The following is a 15,560-nucleotide window of genomic DNA, read 5'->3' on the forward strand; positions in this document are numbered from 1 at the left end:
TCTCCATTCTGTGCTCCCAGCCCAGTTGAAAACCACAGAGGTCAAAATTTTGCTGTTTTCTTGGCCAGTGTTTTTTCCTCTAATCTGCTGTTGCTAATGGATGAAAGTGATTGTGTGCCTCATCGTTATACACAAACGTAATATCTTATCGATTCTTCCACCCGCTTCTGCTGAGCAGAGAAAATGCTAATTAGCAACAGGCTATGCACCTTTCCTTCTCCTTAATTCCAATTTAGCCTCAGAGGGGTGTGTGTGTGTGTGTGTGTGTGTGCATGTGTGTCTGTTTGAGTGGTTAGGGCTCGTAAACAAAAAAAGCGTTGTTCCATTTAAGTACTCTCCCTCTGATTTTATTTCGCTTTTCTCTCCCTCTGCCCTTCACAGAGACAAATGGCTTTGCCATTCAGGAGTCTCCGTGGAGCGGGGCGGGCCGTTTGTTGTAAATGTGAGTGCTTACGGTTTGGCTGGCCGCTGGGTGCTCGGTGGCTGTGAAATTCCATCACTTAGAAATTCTACTTTGGCCTCGACCCCAGGCCACCACACAGACTCCATATTCAAGAACACAGCCATGACAGACAGACACACACACACACACACATTGTACAGTACAAAGCTGGGATCAGGAAAGAAAAAAGCACAGGCAGACACACACACACACAGCCTTTCTCCCTACAGTAAAAGCAAGAACCCAGAAAGTTGTGAGCCAAACCAGACGCAGCTGCCAAGGTCCTGACTGTCGGGGAATTCAACCGTTGTGGCCATGCTACATTTAGTCTCAGTGCTAGTGTGCCCTTGCTGCTTCATCAAAACAATCTCTTACAGCAGACTCCTGAAGCTTACAATGGATCCACTGTTTATCCCACATCGGTCTGTGTGTGTGTGTGTGTGTGTGTATGTGTGTGTGTGTGCGTGTGCGTGTAACTATGTCTCCTCAGGGCTCTCACAAACGCTCCCCAAGTGGTTGTTGTGTTTATGTGTCTGTATCTCTGCATTCCTCTGTATCTGGCTGTGCCCAGCCGAGCGATGTAGCACAAAATTAAGTCCCACTATTCCATAGGCACCCCAGCACCCAGAGAGAACTTGGGGGAAGCAGCTACCATAGCTAGACTAGATGTAAAGAAAAATCTCATTTTTGACTCGGTGACATATAACATGAAGGTTAGGGTCAAGTTATGCTTGAGTCTCAAGAGCACAGCGCTGCAGCAGCATCTCTTGACCTCAAGGTGTCAGTAGAGATCAGCAGGCAGGGGGGGGCTGTCATGACAGAGAGACGAATAAAGAGAGTGAATGAAAGACAAAGTAGAAGACAAAGAGAGGGAAGGGATTAGACTGGAAGGTAGCTTTCCAAGGCAACACAAGTGATCTAAGTTTCTTTTCTCAAACTCTTTGTCTGTCTTTGCAGAGGGTTTCTGGAGATTGTAGCAGGAGGGAAAAACAACCCAGAACAGCAGTGTTTCCACAAATAAATGGCTTCCATTGAATGTCCCACAAACATCACTGCCATTTCATTTACATGAGCAGTAAAAATTCAAATTCAATACACCATCTTCTTTTGTCATTATTTTTGAGATGTGCTTTCCCTCTTCAGGTGTATTATGATGATTGTATTGTACTGTATGGCTGTAAATTAGGGCTACAACTAATAATTATTGCTATTATTGATTATGTGCTGATTATGTTTTTGATGAACCAATAAATTATTAAGTTGATGAACTGATGAAAAATTGTAAAATATACCCAAGAAAATTTTCCAGAACTCACAGTGATGTCTTAAATTTGGTCTTTTAGTTCAAAACCCAAAGATATTCATTTAAATCAGTTAATACACATTGGAGATGCTGGAACCAGCAAATGTTTTACACTTTTGCTCAGGCACGTGCACATATAGACCCCAGATGGTGCTCAAGCACCTGCCCTTTTGGCCTCTGACTGCATAAGCGCCCTTTTTACAACATCGGTTGCGCACTCCCCGTGCCTGTTATTTCAGGCGCACCAAGATAAGCGTGCCAACCTCTCAAAATGTGTGTGTGTGGTGCTGCTTTTGCTTGATAAATGACTTACACGATTAATTGATTAATAGTTGCCAAACAATTTTCTGTCTATTGACTAATCAGTTAATTAACAAACTGTTTTAGCACTGGTGTACATTCATTATGGCAGAGAGAAAAAGTGAATTTGTCCCGTCTGTGTGCATTTGTTTGCTCAAATGGAATAAGCAGTACATCATGACATCATTGACAAATCATGACCGGGGGAAGAATGTGATCTGAAACCACTGGACATTCACAAGTTCTGACTGAGCATTAGATTGTACGATAATATATTTGAAATACCTTACAAGACGATGATGCGCTAAACTTTGATATCAAAGGCTGAGTATAGCCAAGAGTGTTGGCAATATACATGTTTATTTTCTCCCTTTTGGTGCCCATGTTAGTCTAATAGAGCAGCTACACATGCTGGAAAAAAGCATGCAAGTCTCTTCTACTCTATGATGTTGAAAAAAAGATTCATGCAATGTGGCAAAATACTTATTTGAACGGAAACTGTGGGTAATAGTGGTGTGTGGTGATAGTACAATTTAGGAGCAGAAAACAGTGTTCAAATAACTGTTCAAGTAATGGAAAATACTATGGTAACACATCCTGTTTTTGGGACTTTGATTTCTCACTGTACCCATGCTGCTGTGGCAACACTACCAGCTGCTGAGAGGCCATGTCTCCAAATGATGAACCTCTTTAACTTCACATCATCACAGTGCTCTGTGTACCTGTCATGGCAGCTCAGAGAACATGGCTAAAAAAACACAAAGGTATAAGAATCTGAGAGTGAAAGAAAGTGAGGGCTCCAGTAAGAGAGTGGCGGCCGAGCAGGGGAGGGGGACGTGACAATGAGTGAGTGAAAGCGGTGGAGGCAAAATTTATGCCCACACTTCCAAATCAAAGTGCTCCCTCAGCATATTTCTCACCTGCCAAAGTCACGCGCTGCACTGTACGGCACATTACTACTCATTCTCTTGCAGCTCGCCGAGAGGAGAAAAAAAATTAAAGGACGTCAAACTACGTTCAGCTCTGATAAATATGTAAATTACTGGAGAGAAGAAAAGTGCCTGTGAAAAACAACATAAATCTAATGGATTCTGAAGGTCAGTCCTGATTGTGCTGGTCAGCTCTTTCTGAGACAGCAGTCCTGGGAACTTTGGGTTCAATCTCATAAGTTGTGACATGATATAATTAACTGAGATCGTCTTCATCATTCTTCTTCAGTCAGTACAAAGGAAGCCCTGTCAGGACCTTCTTGAAGCATCATGGCATATATTTAAATACATTTACCCACTTAAAAAGTAAATTTGATTCAAGAAGATAGAGCCAGATTTGCTTACTTTTTTAATATCATCAGTGTCCAAACTTTGTGACATGGGGACAATTTTAAGACAATTTAAAGGCACTAAACTCCACATCTATAGTTACCTTATTTTACTCTAAATAGCATCTTAAGTTTTATATTAAACCAGAAGAAATATGGAATATCTCAATCTTTAGAACACAATAGGGAGGGAAAATATGCTCCAGGATATACTGCAGTCCCGCCCCTTGTACACAGTGAAACAATAAAAAAAACAATGTCACACTGGCCACAGCTTTATACCACATTATACCAAGTCTCAAACCAAGGCCTCTCTATATCTCTGCCTTCCCCCTCTCTCTGCTCTGTGAGTTTTACACTGTAATAAATTAGCCTCACTTTGGTGAGATGGCAACAAGACACGGTTGGCGCCCTGCTCAGTGTGTCATATCGAGGATGGGCGCGAGCTGTAAATTGTCACTGGCGTTGAATTTATACAGAGCCTTGGGACGAGATGCAGCACCGTGTACTGCCCAGCTGAGTGAGCCCCAACAAGCATCAAAGCTCTGCACCTCTTCACACCCCCCTCACTCCACCCGCTGACACCACCCTCTGCCACCTCAAGGACAAACAGAGAGAGGGGAAGAAAGAAAGAAGAAAAAGAGAGACAGAGAGGGATGGGGATATGCGCCGAAGTGCAGAGGGCTCTAAAGTGATAAGAGTTTTATGATGCTGTTTTCTTCCCCAGGAATTGACCAGGTCCCTGACTTTAACTTGTGTGTGTGCATGTGTGTGTGTGTCGTAGGTGCCTGAGAGCCTGTGGCGTGTCTCAGATTTATTCAGCTCATCTTATTGTGGGGAGGCAGGGGCACTGCCAAGGCCTCCTAACACATTCATAAAGCATCCTCTGTCACCTCACACACCACACATTACACAGCTAACCTCTCAGCGAGGTGCGAAGAGAGGAGCGAGAGAGTGAGACGCAGTAAGAGTGAAAAATAGAAAAATGAAGTCAATGCATAAACATTGCTAATTGTTATAAAAAGGGCCCGTGGTGTTTTCTCTGAGCTGAGGAAGCTACAGAGGAGAGGATATTTAAACAGACAGGTGGATGGACAGAGACACAGAGGATGATTGATAAAAAGACAGAGGACAGCGAGGGGGAGAGAGAAAGACAAACAGTGAGAGAGACGTGAAGTTAGAACAAAGAGAAGCAGAAAATCAGCAGAACAACACATTAAACTTTACTGAGCTCCTCCCAAATCTGCCTCCTATTAATGATTTTTATCTCTTTCTCTTGTGGTTTTCTCCACAACCATCACCATTATAATTTTAATGACGTGTCAGCAACAATTTGTCTTCCTTTCAGCAACGTTAAATAAAGGATCGTAGTCAGTATTTTACAAGGTCCACCACAAAGACAGTCTACCTTTTAAGTTTTCAAATTTTATTTACTCCTGCTTCCCGTTAATTGTATTTTCCAACATGAAGGTGTAACAACTGTTTCAAAGCCCTCAACATATTGAAATGAAAATCTGGTATTGAAATCATGAATACTACTCTTTTGTTAGGTATTGAGTATAAACAATGACTTGAATTTGCTTATACATTTTTTAATAAAATAATAAAGTTTTTTTTTTCCTTTTTGGAAATTTGGATAAGAAACCCAGAAATTCAATAAAAAGTATAGATGATATGGCTTCAGTGATCCCAACAGAAGCTACAGCCCTATAGCTGTATACAATAGTGTAGTATACTGTAGCATGTTGTATAGGCGTAAAGCATTTATCTTTTTTTGTTCATCATGACTTAAACCGATGTTAATGTACGTATACTATAATTGTAATTAAAGTCATGCCAATAAAGCGATTTTGAATTGCACAGATGGAAAGAAGAAAAAGAAGCAAGTGAGACACGGGTGAGAGAGGATAGAGAGGCACATTGCATGACACTGCTTTGTTGGGTTAAGTCACCTCTGCCTCTGGAGCATCCCTCTATACGTTCATCCTGTCAACCACTCATCTCTACACTCCCTTGCCTTCTCTGTACCCGCCTCCCTCCTTCACTCCTTCAATTCTTCTCTGTCTCCTTGGCCATCATAGCCATTGAGGATGTGTGTGTAACTGAAGAGAGCAATCAAAAGCAGAGATGTGGTGGTCAGAGGTTTAACGGAGTGTGTCTGTGTGTGTGTGTGTGTGTGTGTGTGTGTGTGTGTGTGTGTGAGAGAGAGACAGAGACAGAGCAGACCTAGGGAGGGGATTACAATGACCATGTCGAGACACTCCGATTGGCATCACATCCAGACGGGGAGGGGAGGGACAGGAGAGAAGGAGAGAAAAGAAAATTGGGAGAGCCATAAAGGAAATGAAGGCTAGAGAGAGAAAGAGAGGCAAAGACAAAAAAAGACAGAGAGGGAGGAAAAAAGAGACGTAGAGGAGGGCGGGAGCAGAGGAAACCCTTGAGATGACAGCATGTAAATACGCCAACGGCGGGCCTCTAAAGTGGAGATGAAGAGGCGGCAGGATAAAAAGCTCTGTGCGCTGTGTGATTATGGATCAATTTGCCGCAATCAAGCCCCCTTATGGCTGGTCCCTGTGAAATGGAGAGATTTCTGCTCCTCAAGGGCAGCTGTGATGACAGTGGAGGTCACAGACGATGGGAGGGACAGAGTGATAGAGGGAGACACACTGACGGAGGGAGAGGAGCATGGGAGGGACGGGAAGAAGGGGAGACGATCTGTCCTAAACATCAACATTCGAGCCTGAGCTGAAGGGCTTTCTAATTATGTTAATGATGAGAGGAGTTGGGGAGGTGCAGCCTCTGGCCACCACTGACCAGGGAGCAGACTGCCACCACTGCGAGCTCTGGTTGGTCGGTTAGGGTCACAAATGAGTAGTAAAGTGAATACGCCATGACAATAATGATCTAAATGAGGACAACCCTGTTTTCTACATTAACAAAATCGAGACATTATATTGAATTAAAGCAGCTCATTTATGTGCTGCCTGCGTGAACACAGCAAAACTTAGAGGACGGCAAATTTAACAGCAGACTGAAAGGAAGCGTTCCACACTGCCCTCTCTGGCCATATCACTGAAGTGTGTCTCTGATGGGCGTGATCAGAAGTGTGAGTAAATGGTAAATGGACTCTACTTGTATGGTGCCTTTCTAGTCTTTTTGACCACTCAAAATGCTTTAACTCTACATTATCCCACTCACACCTCAGAGACATGCTCACAAACTGTGTCCCCACTGAATTTGGGGTTCAGTGTCATGGCCAAGGACACTTTGAGACGTGGACTGGAGGAGGAGGGGATTGAATCGCAGATCTTTTGATTGATGGACGACCTATTGTACCGCTACTAAAGCCGGTGTGTACTTGCGCACAAGGTGAGAAGTTAAACCACTGGAGGTCAGCAGAAACAAGATTTTCAGGGGTGTTAAGCTGCTTTTTTATACCTTCGCACAACGCAACAAGTTGAAAAGCCTAAGATATAGAAAAAATACTCTAAATACTCCATCGTTATCAACAAAGCTGCTGAAGGTGAACCAAACTAAGATACAAACCTTTAATTACACCAGGGAACTTTGCTGCCATTCACTATAGGCTGGAGTGAAATGAAGTAAATACAAAACTATAGAGAAATAGAGTATTATTCGGAGCGACTGTTTATTCATGCTCTTAAAAACTGTATGCCACATTTGTTATGACAACTAGACAGCGGTTACTCTAAAAGTTGAGGTCTAAAAATGTGGTTACAGGCCAGAAAAGCTTGAGAAATGTAGCCCCATGACCATGGTCTCTTGTGGGTATGTAAACCTTTATTCTTCGTCTTGACTCCAGGGCCCACATCAACTTCAAGCCTTTCTTCATGCGTTTCAGAGGCAGCCCGTATCTCTTACAGTCACACACTGTTTTATGGAGCCCCGTAAGTGTTGAGAACGAGTGTGATAGACAGTTGGCATAGAGGGCGAGACAAAAAGGGAGCTCTGTCAAGTATCAAAAGCAATACTCCCTTTTAGCGATATGATACGGACGTCTGGCGCAAAGTCAGAGGCGGAGACTGCTTAGGGTTTCAAGGCATTGGTCACAGGCCTCTCTGAAACCCTGACTTCTCCTCTCTTGCCGTCAGAAAATGATGACAGGAGGAGAGGAACATAAAAAGGAGGGAGAGCTGGTCTGCGCGCGGCATGATACAGAATCAGAGGCAGCCAGTAATAGCCTTTTTTGAAGAATGCGCCACTGAACTTTAAGGGCCGTCTTGCTTGAAAGGACAAGTTACAAATAGGAAGAAAGGAGAGAGAGAAATGATTTCCCAGGGATATACCCCCTACTGTGCTGCCCTATCCACCGCACCACAGTGTAGGATTGTGTTTGTGTGTGTGTGTGTGTGGATGTGCACTGTACATGATTGTGGAGTAACGTGCACAAGCGGACATACAGTACATCAACACCTACACCTACAATGGAGCACTAGATGGACAAAGAGGACACAGTTTGTTCTTAAATGTCATTTGGACCAGTGTTGCTTTCCAGAGAGAAGCTGTAACTAAAGCCCATCTGACAAGGAGAGCAGTCAGACAGACAGACACACAGACAGAACTGATGTGTAGTTCTTTATTACTCCGTCTCTTCCTACCTATCAATAATTTCTGAGCCACAACAATACAGCCGGGCTGAGGTAAACAACCATAGTGCATCCCAGCTTTAATAACTACAGTCACACCTCCCAGCTATGTCTTTCTGTCAATTTTTCTTCTTTTCTATTCCATTCAATTCTACCTGTTTTCTTGTCTCTCATCTCTTTTTTTTCCTCTCCTCTACAGCAACTCCAAGTAACCGTCGATCACGCTCAGTCTGCAGCTCTGCTCACCAGTTTATACACATATACATTATACAGATCACATGCATGTATCTGTGTATTTGTGCATGGAAGAACTATATGTGCTGTGTGTGTGTGTGTGAGTGTGTTTGTGTGTTAGATCATGTGTGCAATGCGGACACCAGCTCGGCTCGGCAGCAGCGACAATGTCATTCAGCAGTTTAGTAACAGGCCATTACCTTGTTAATACCAGCCTAATGGGCGGTCTGCTATTTTAAAACCACAGTCATGTTTGTGCCATTAACAACCACTTAGTGTTCCGCTCAAATCAACAGGCCACTGGGACACACCAAAAACAATAACAAAATAACGGAGACAATGTGATAATATGCCCCGTCTCTTTATTAACACCAGAAACATAAAGGGCCGAGTTTTAGTTCTTTTCCCTGCTTACACATGAGGCTGTCTCCAGATGTGAAAGGACAGCAAAAATAACTATTTTTTAGTAATTAAGCATTTAATACCAATTACATGTAGCAGAAAGTGAAAAATCATCCAAAATCAACCGAGAGTTTTTTTTGTGGATATGATCAAGATCCTATTATCTGTTTTATTGGCTGTTTATATTTTCATTTGTAAAAAACAGTACTAACTGTGACTGCTGATGGCCGTAAAGCAATGAGATGATTATTGCTTTATTTATGTGCTGTAACAATTTCATACATTTATCTTCCCCGCCCAGTACTCATGTGCAGCATCTCAGCTGATTATACCGAAACTTCACTGCGGCGAAGAGACTTCAGGAAGTCAGTGTGCTGAACTGTTGTTTGGCCAAGAAATTGTCGCAGAGAGTAACTCCCTGTAAAACCACAATTGACAGTTTTTTGTAGGTTTGTACACAGATTAAGCAAACAAAATATAATGTGTTAATTTGGAGTCTTTGAAGATGCTGGTAGGTGTATTTTTGAACTTTGGAGAGGGCTAGACCAGCTATCTGTCCCTGCTTCCAGTCCTTATGCTAAGATGATCACCTCCAGGGAGGTGATTAGCTCTTTCCTTAACACACAGACATGAAAGCGGTATTGAACTTGTCATCTAAGTCTCGGTAAGAAAGCAAATCCTAATATTTCCCAACAATAGAGGAAAAGTAAATAGAGCTCTGTTGCTGCTGTTTGCTTCCAGTAGCAGTCTTTATCGTTTCCACTTTTACAATTTCTCCTATTTCTTTTATTTTTTATATCCCTGACAGTCGTGTGTCCCATTTTAAGAGCTGCACTCTGTTCTCCTTAGCTTGCTGGACAGCTCTTACATCAGAAAAAAACTATGACATGCAGTCAGCGGTGCAGTTTTACACAGTGAGCTGTCCCGGGGAACAGCACTGTTACAGCTACATGCACTGAAGGCTCACCAAACTACAGTAGGTTACCTGGTGCTGCTCATCATAAACCAGAGTAGAGCTGGAGGAAGCCAGTGTTAGTGAGCAAAGTTAACACATGTATATGGTTTAGAAATTATTATACACCTGAGTTATTTAAATAAATACAGCAAGCAGAACAAACTGTAGCCTGCAGGTCTTTCTAATTCCATTTTACCATCTCAAAGAGAACCAGTTTTCCATCAGAATCAGTAGCTTCTCTCTGAAGTCTGAGAGGAAGTGCTGGGCAAGAAGTCCTGCAATGGAGGCACACTCAATTTCGGTGCATCAATCGTTTACACAGACTTTGAACTCAACTGTGGGTTTGTTCAGCTCTTTAGTGATTTCCAAAGCTTTCAGTAGAAAATCGGCTCTAGTAATAGGCATTTCTTCATTTCATTTTTAAGTCAGATGGTCACACACTCTCCTGTCAAGCATTTGAAAGCAGCCTGCTTTGGGATGCTGGAAAGATTTGAGAGAGTCTTGTGATTCTTGGCATTTTTAGGACTGTCATTTAGGACAGGTAGTCATGACAATAGTTGGATTAAATCTTTGATTAAATGAAACAGGCACCATAATTCCTCAAAGTCGTCATTAACTTAAACTACGTTTTTCCAGGATTAGTACCGTGTCGTTCTTGTAGCTGTCAAATTACAGTAGCTCGATATAGTTAAAAGGAAACTTTAGATTCAACTCTGATGCAGTGGTTCGCCTGCTGACATGCAAAGACGTTCTTGACCTCTATGCAAATTTTGCTTAATTTGGTGGGACACAGACACACAGTTCTCGGGCAGCTTTGGCTCAGGAGGTACAGGGTCGTCCACTTGATCAGCTCTTTGATCGCTGGCTACTGCAAATGTCCTTGGACAAGATACCGAACCCCAAAGCTTCAGTGTGTGAGTGTGTGTGTGTGAATGGTTGGATTCTTCCTGATGAGCAGGTTGGCACCTTGCATGGCAGCCTATGGCATCAGTGCACGACTGAATGCGAATGAAGCGTAAAGAAGGTTTGAGTAGTCAGCAGACTGCAGAGGCCATTTACCACTACCAAATCCTTCTGTCATATTTGAGCAATCAAAAAATACTCAATGCATATTGCATTTGTTGAACCAATTATAGTTTGAATTTGGACATCACAACAAAAGCATTAAAAAAGTTTTTAAAAAAAAGATGATATATCAGGAACAGTAATGTCTTTTCACAGCACATATCATAAACATACTGAATCCTTACATTTTATTCTCTTTTGTTTATTTAGTGACTTATTTTATTGTTTAAAACGAAACTTATCTTTCTTCTCTGGTGGACGAACTTTGCAATGGAATCACTGTTTAACTTATCAGTGACGTTTCTGCATTGACCAGCATATACATCAATACAGACATATTATATATGATCAGATGTCAGCCCGTTCCAGTCGGGATCAGCTGGTGCTGATGACGAGATAAAATCCTACAGTTTGTGGTGTTACATGCTATTGGTAATATTTTATCTCCTTGGCATACTCTGATCAGCTGCCACTGTGATACAGAGGAGTGTTGACAGACTTCTAAATAATATGTATTATTGTAAATTATTCCTACAATTAGAGACACGGCTGAAAAACGTCTTTACTCATCACTCATTAAGATATATGTAAACATTTCACTCCAGAATAATCAGAACACCATCATTGTACGATTAAAACACATTTCTTCCCCAAACTGAATATTACCACAGTTAATTGATATTGATGGTGAAATCTACATTGTGACCCAAGTTGATGCTGCATAGAATCAAAAAAAAGAGAGAGATTTTATTCTACCCACAGTCTAAAAATTAAATGTTCTTTTTTTTGGTTTTGTTTCTGTGATTAAAAAAGGTAAAAAGTCTAGGAGTTATCCATTTCCTTATCTGTCTGTAAGTTAACTTGAAAGGATTTAAATGCAGCGTAACACCTGCTGTTAATACAACTCCCAGATAAAGCTGACATCAAATGTCTCAGATAACATCACCGCTTATCTCTGGAAATTAAATGACTTCTGGAATATCAAAAAAAAAAATGTATTATATTATTATTCTTTTTTTGATTGTTGTGTAACTTCTTACAGAGGAAAAAAACAGATGTAGGGAAGGTGGCGAGTGAATTAAAATGAAAGCAGGAAATCCCCATCTTTCAATTACACCAGTAGCTTTAATGTACGGTGACATTGATACTTTAGAGTAGCTACATTATAGGATTCATCGCCTTAAGTGTGTGTCTATAATGGACGTTAACTTCCACATTTGAAATTAAACGAACATTGAAATGCTAATTGAGCTCATGACTCCTGTTTGTCTCTTTCTCTTCCCACTCCTGATTGGCTCGCCTGATGCAACAACCGCACACTGGTTGGTTTAGGATTAATGTGGTTGCCATGACAACGTGCCGGCCGTAGAGCTGTGCTGGAATGGATGCGTACGTGTGCATCTGTGTGTGTGTGAGAGTGTGTAAACTTTGTTTGAAGTGGCAGGCCTTTTCAACAGCTTTGATCAGGGAAATGTTTGTAGTGGGGGCAAACCTGGAGAACAAACAGGACTTCAGAGAGATTAGCGATCTGTGGAACACACACACACACACGCACGCACGCACGCACACACACACACACACACACACACACACACACACACAGTCTGGAAGTCAGCTTTATGAATAAAATCAGCCACACATAGACTGACAGCTCCTTAGCTGAAAATTACACTCTTTCCATCTTTCTCATGTGATGATGCAAAGACGAGGAGGAGGAGGAGGAGGGTGGGATATGAGAAGTATCTGCTGGCTGACATGCTTGTGTTCTTTCCCTCTCCTTCACACCCTCTTGGCTGATGTTTTTTTCAAGAAACAGACCAAGAACGAGTGATCTTTGTATGCATGTGTGTGCTTGTGTAAATCCATCAGTGCAGAGGAGAGGCCAGGTGAGTGCTTCGGCAGCCAAGGTGTGACACATGGCCCCCACGCTCCTCCATCATGCTAATCCGAGCAGTAGCATGTGTGTCTGTACGGCGGCGGACTGCATGTGTGTGTGTGCACATACAGTATGAGAGGAAGAGTCAAGCCAGGAGCTGTGATTCAGACAAATACACTCCACCGGCCGGGCTGCTCCTGACCCACACTCGGACGGACAGCACTGTAGCTATTCTCAGATCCACAAGCACATCACTCAGTCCCCAAGGTAGGAGGATAAGTCATCCACTACAGGGGCACCCCCAGAAATTTTTCACAGGGGGGGCCAGATAGGGCCAGTGAAAATCCTGGGGTGACACACCAAAACCAAAAGGAATTTCAAGAAGAAAAGCTGTTGTAAGTATTGAAGCTAGTCAGAATCGATGTCAATATGAGAGTTAAGGAATCATGTACTCATATACTTTCTAATTTTACAGTTAATGTTACTTAGATGCACATGGACTAATACAGTACAAGCCTGTTTTATTAAGTGTTAGTTTATTTATGAGTTAGGAAATTAATTGTTCTAATAGGGTAGTTGTAATATACAGCTTTACTATTAGGGAGTACATTCATGTAATGAACTAAACAGTAACAGGGAACAAGTCTACTCAAGTTTAAAAGCACCACACAGAGGCCTTTGATTATTTTCAATACAGCTTTATTCTGCTGTAAAGCATTGTCTTTGACAGTAGACATTTTACCATAGCTCTGAGAGTATTCTAGCCATGTGTTCGCACTGTACCAGTCTTTCTTGAAGCCTCGTCTTCTGTCCCCTTGAAGAGTACGAGGGCAAAACTTGATATGCGGCTGTTTGGGCCCCTCTGATCTTGACTGGGAAATATCTGCGATGAAACATGAGGAAAATAAGTTACTCTGAATTTAAAATAGCAGCAGCAAAACCAACAATAATAACATGAGTAGCTGTCCATAGTAATCCCAGATTACAGTTGTATTATGGACCCACAGTCAGTTCTGTTCTGACGGTTCAAACTCATCTACCAGTAAACATGAAGCAACATAAACATGAACAAGAAGCTTTCTGTTGTTGCACCAGGATTCATAACTCAGTGTTGACACCTTATTACCACATGTTTATCCAGGTAAAGTTACTCTCTTGCCATTCATTTCCTCATGAGGGACACTGTTCTTAGATCACCTGTTGGTCCAGCAGTAGGATGAACAGCTGTGTCCTGTCTGACCTGCTGCCTTACTTCTTCCCTGTTCTCTGGACCTGTCGCTGCCTGACCCTGCTCCTCTGCACTACCCTGCTCTGTCTCTGTCTCTGTCTGTTCATGGGTTTGCTCGACGGTGTTATCTTGGCCTGTATCATATCGAATCAGATTTGTTTCAAAAGTTTCAAGCAAAACTTATTAAAAGTCAATCAAAATAAATGGATTTGAGAGAGGAAAAATGAATTCAAGCAAAAAATTATAACCTTCAAAATAAAAAATGTCTCTTGAAAACAAATAACTCTGTCTTTTATTTTGTTCAAGGATGTAGTTTTGCTCTCGCCCTCTCTCTCTTTCGGTTACGCTTCTGGCTTTTTCGTTTGCGCTGCCAGATTCTTTGTTTGAGTTTTGACACAAACCTATCGCGTGGGCGGGCTCTTTCAAGGGCGCGTTCCTATTGGCTGTTGAGTTTTTGAGTGACACGGCTGTGACCCGGAGGTTGTTCCCCTGTTTGCTTGAATTGACTCCTGGGGATCTATAAAGTTTTTTTTAACTTTTTCTAATCACCAAGCGGGAGAAAGAATCTTTCATTCGCCATGCAAGGCATGCATGAAGAGGAAGCATAGGGGGGCATACAAGCAACTGCTTCAAGATTAAAGTGATAAGGTTATAATTTTTTGCTTGAGTTCATTTTTTTCTCTCTCAAATCCATTTATTTTGATTGACTTTTAATAAGTTTTGCTTGAAACTTTTGAAACAAATCTGATTCCATAGTATGGTCACACATATGGAAGAGATGTCCGTAGACTTTTTCTTCATAGTCTGAAAATTGCCGTAGCATCACGGCACAAGTGCTAGTGATCCGACGCTAGCGGCCCTTAACACAAGCTAATGAGATGCTCAGTAACGGAGAGCAGCCAGCAGGAGGTTCAGCACAGACACAGTTTACCAAACACATACTATTTGTTCTAAAAGTAAGTACTGTTTGACTGACTTACCTGTTGTTAGTCTGGTTGTCTCAACAGCTGCCGTTGAAAATGACTTCCACTGTCCGTCTCTGAGTTTGGGCAGCAGCTGCTGCAGTGCTGCCTTCACTTGCACTCGGACAACGTAGTTACAATTTCCGAAATTTTCAAATGTGAACTTGACCTATCAGAACTGGGGGGGCCAAGCATTTTTCAGGGGTGGCCGCGCCCCCCCCGGTCCCCCCTTGACGGCGCCTCTGATCCACTAAGGTCGCAGGAGGTGTTATGTCTCCCACTGCAAGTAGTTCAGAGTTCAGAGAAGAATGGAGGTACAAGGCTGAAACAAATGGCCATCTGCTCCTCATCTTAGTTCTAGCAATTGGACAGAGTGGTAAGTCATGTTCCCAACTCCCACACTAACATGGGCATCAGAATGATAACACATGTCAACATCGGGAAGAAATGCTTAAAATAATCTCTCTCTGATCTGTCTGCCCTGAGCTCCACATGGCAGAACGAGATGGATACTGTGTTATATTTAACTTACAGTACAAGCTCAGGGGCTTCGGATACACTGTGCTTATTATGAATTGAAAAACATTTATTAATGTTTCAACATTGTGCTCCTAGAGATGACAACCATTTTTTGAGATGGCACTTCTAAGTTCAATGAATCTTTATCAATCCTACATTTGGAGAGATCATACTTTAAGCTATTTAAGCTATTTTTAGTTTACAGTGGTTTGGTTTTCAATTAATGACAGATGCATTACACTGTGATTTCTCGTACACAGACAAATATATTAAGATATTAAATGATTATAAAATGAACCACTGAAAAGTAATACGAATCAAAGCTGCAGGCAGTGTTGGAGGGCCCTCG

General features: G+C 42.1%; 1 protein-coding gene across 1 annotated transcript in view; it reads right to left on the reverse strand.

Moving 5' to 3' along the window:
- Window positions 1–15,560, reverse strand: part of agbl4 (AGBL carboxypeptidase 4) — a 281,572-nt gene that overhangs the window by 29,334 nt on the left and 236,678 nt on the right. The gene's annotated exons all lie outside the window — the stretch shown is intronic.

Source organism: Pempheris klunzingeri, chromosome 6 (assembly GCF_042242105.1).
Source record: "Pempheris klunzingeri isolate RE-2024b chromosome 6, fPemKlu1.hap1, whole genome shotgun sequence".
Classification (NCBI taxonomy): domain Eukaryota; kingdom Metazoa; phylum Chordata; class Actinopteri; order Acropomatiformes; family Pempheridae; genus Pempheris; species Pempheris klunzingeri.